The sequence below is a fragment of the Pteropus vampyrus genome, unplaced genomic scaffold (genome assembly GCF_000151845.1).
Source record: "Pteropus vampyrus isolate Shadow unplaced genomic scaffold, Pvam_2.0 Scaffold65, whole genome shotgun sequence".
In the NCBI taxonomy this organism is placed as follows: Eukaryota; Metazoa; Chordata; class Mammalia; order Chiroptera; family Pteropodidae; genus Pteropus; species Pteropus vampyrus.
In genome coordinates this window covers 4,690,756-4,693,534 of record NW_011888846.1, presented here as the reverse complement: position 1 = coordinate 4,693,534, position 2,779 = coordinate 4,690,756, and the positions used below count along the sequence as shown (strand labels likewise).

Below are 2,779 nucleotides of genomic sequence, written 5' to 3'. Positions count from 1 at the left end.
TGGGGGGTCCTATTAAGCTTTCAGAGAACAGCTGCGGTTCAGTGAAGGAATTCACAGGGGAGAAAGTTACTCGTCGAATAATGCTACGGGAGGAGGTGAGGATATCTTTTGGGTCAGTGGCCTGTCCTACGCTGCTAACTGACGAAGGTCAGCTTTCTGAGCTTCACTTGCTCGTTGGACCCTGGAAGACCAATGACAATGTAATTTCCAACTGTTCTATAAAATCACCGAGGTAAAGATGGAATCCTTCCCCTGGCTTCTCAACAGGCGTGTTCCTCGTTCTATTGCCCATTTGCGATATCAGCCTAGGGGATTAATTCCTTCTGATTTGCCTGGGACTCTTCCACATTTGGCGCAGAAAACTCCTGTGTCCCAGCAGTCACCCTGCGTTAACCTGTCCTGAATGCTCCTTTAACTTGTCATCTACATAAAGCTCCCTGGGTGTAGGAGCCTGGAAGGCCACTCGCTGTGATTTGTCTTAGATTCTGCATGCTGAGATGGCGGCCTCTTTTTAATTTCCTAGACCAGGTGAAAATATATTGTATCTTGAAGTCCTGATAGGAAGCACGTCTATAGCCTTTCTTAGCATCCCGTCCCATCATCGAGCAATCACTCGACACTGTTCATCTTCTCAGTCTTCTCAGATCCTTGAGCTTCGGTGTAAGCCTACTCCTTTTCACAGAGGTGTAAACACCAAACGTTCCCAGGCTTTGATAATATATGGAGAGGACGGGGTTACTCGAATACCCAGACCTTGCCAGTTTGCTGCCAACTTCTGTCTCATTCGGTCTCAGCCTGCTACCTTCCTTCTTCCATCTCAGTCAGATTTTTCCCTGGGGAAGCCTCCTGTGTGCACAGACTAAGACTGGCTGTTGTTATTTTCTCTGTCCTGGCCCCTCTTTTTAAGTCTGCTACTTACCAGGTAAGGCGTATGGGGGGTTTGGTCCCCACTGCAACCCAGGCAGAATCCTCCTTAAATAGAACTTTTCCCTATGTCATGGCATCTCCTACAGCTGTTCTCTGATGGTAAACACTTGAGGTCCCAGGATGCCACATATGCCTGGAAGTCTGGGCCAAAGCAGTGAAGGGCCCTCTCTGTAACTTGGTATTGCACATTCTCTCCTGTGCCGTGAAACAGCTTCACCTGAGGCAGTTTGGCTACTGGGCCTTACAAAGTTTCTTATCAAAATATTCCTTTAAGCATCTGCCTGTATTCCCTCTCTGTAAAGAGTCACAGTTAGTTCTGCCATCCAAAGGGAAGATTTCTCTGAATTGCAGCTTTCCTTCAGCTGGAGGCTCCCCATTACACACAAAACAAGAAGGAGCCATCCAGATGATTTAATCCACTGTTTAAAACTTGAGCAATGTGTTGATTCATTCTAAGGGCATCACAGATCCCCAAAGAAGTTATCCTCAGACTCTAGTTTTAAGAATTTTTTATTAAAAGCTAAAGGTGGTCACTTTGGGTACCACTTATCAATAAAATATCAAAACGAAAACCACGGAGGGCCCTGAAATTGTGAGCGGTGTTGGGGTACAAGTTCATTATCTCAGTCTCTGCTGCCCAGCGGGGAGCCACCGACTCCGCATGGTGCCTGTTGAGCCTTCGGAATGTGGCGACTAAGAAACTGAATTTTATTTTATTTTCAGTAATTTAAGTTTAATTTCAAAACCAAAACTTGATCCAGTTGCTGGAAAACCTTTAAGTGTATCTGAAATAATTTGGGTAGGTAGAATCTACTTTTCTAACCATGGATTCTAAGAAATCTAAATACAGATCCTGTTTGAATCAAAATTTTTTGTGAGAAATGCACATCAGGTTTTAAAGACAGCATTCAAAGAAAGAATAACGTCGTTAATAATTTTTCTGTACTGATTACATATTGAAATGATATCTCGGATATATTGAGTTAAATGAAATATATTGTTAAAATTAATTTCACCTGTTTCTTTTTGCTTTTTAATGTGATTTAGAAAATTAAAAATTATATGTAATATGGGTCTCATATTTCTATTGGGTAACAGTGCCTGAGATGATACCCAATATGCTTATATTAATTGTTTAGATTATCTTCAAGATGAAAATGAATCTGAAGTTTTCATAATTTCTTCGGTTATGTTATTTTTATATCTCTTATTCTTTCTCCTATAGGATGCTTTTAATTCATTTTAAAGCATTCTCATATTTAATTCTTTGATCTTTACTCCATCCCCTTGAGGAGGTATACTTTAAACAATGGTTAGAGCTGTTGATGATGCCCGGAGGCTGAAAACACTTTAGCATTCCAAAGCCCTTCAGCTGCTGAGTTAAATGTGTGCCCATTTGGACATAGTGAAAAGTCAAGGAGAAAAAATGGTAAATCTCAAGCCATTTTACAATGGCCAAATCTTGGTTCTTTCAAAGTCCAGCTTTCTTATTTTGTTCCCATAATATGCTTTGTGTACTCCTCCCTCTAAACTAACTCTCCCTCTCCCCGCCCCCGCCCCAATCCAAATTTAGTCATTGGTTTTATCAGCATTTGAGGTTCAAAACAAACATGAAACTTTTCTTCTCCCGGTATGTTTCTCCCCTGCAATACATGTTATCAGCCACCAGGTGGTAGTAGTGGTGGGGAGTAAGGACAGGGACCTGAGCCTCAGCCTTGCCTTGGACTGAGAGAAGACAGCAGTTGGCTGACTGCCCAGTCTTAGTATCCAGACAGATTTCCGTTCTACAGAATCTTGACCTCGATGACAACTGCATCTAGATTGATCAAAACAGTGAACACAAAGAAATGTC

General features: G+C 42.0%; 1 protein-coding gene across 1 annotated transcript in view; it reads left to right on the top strand.

Moving 5' to 3' along the window:
- The window catches only part of PAPPA2 (pappalysin 2), a 226,659-nt gene that overhangs the window by 105,559 nt on the left and 118,321 nt on the right, over positions 1–2,779 (top strand). The window lies entirely within an intron of this gene.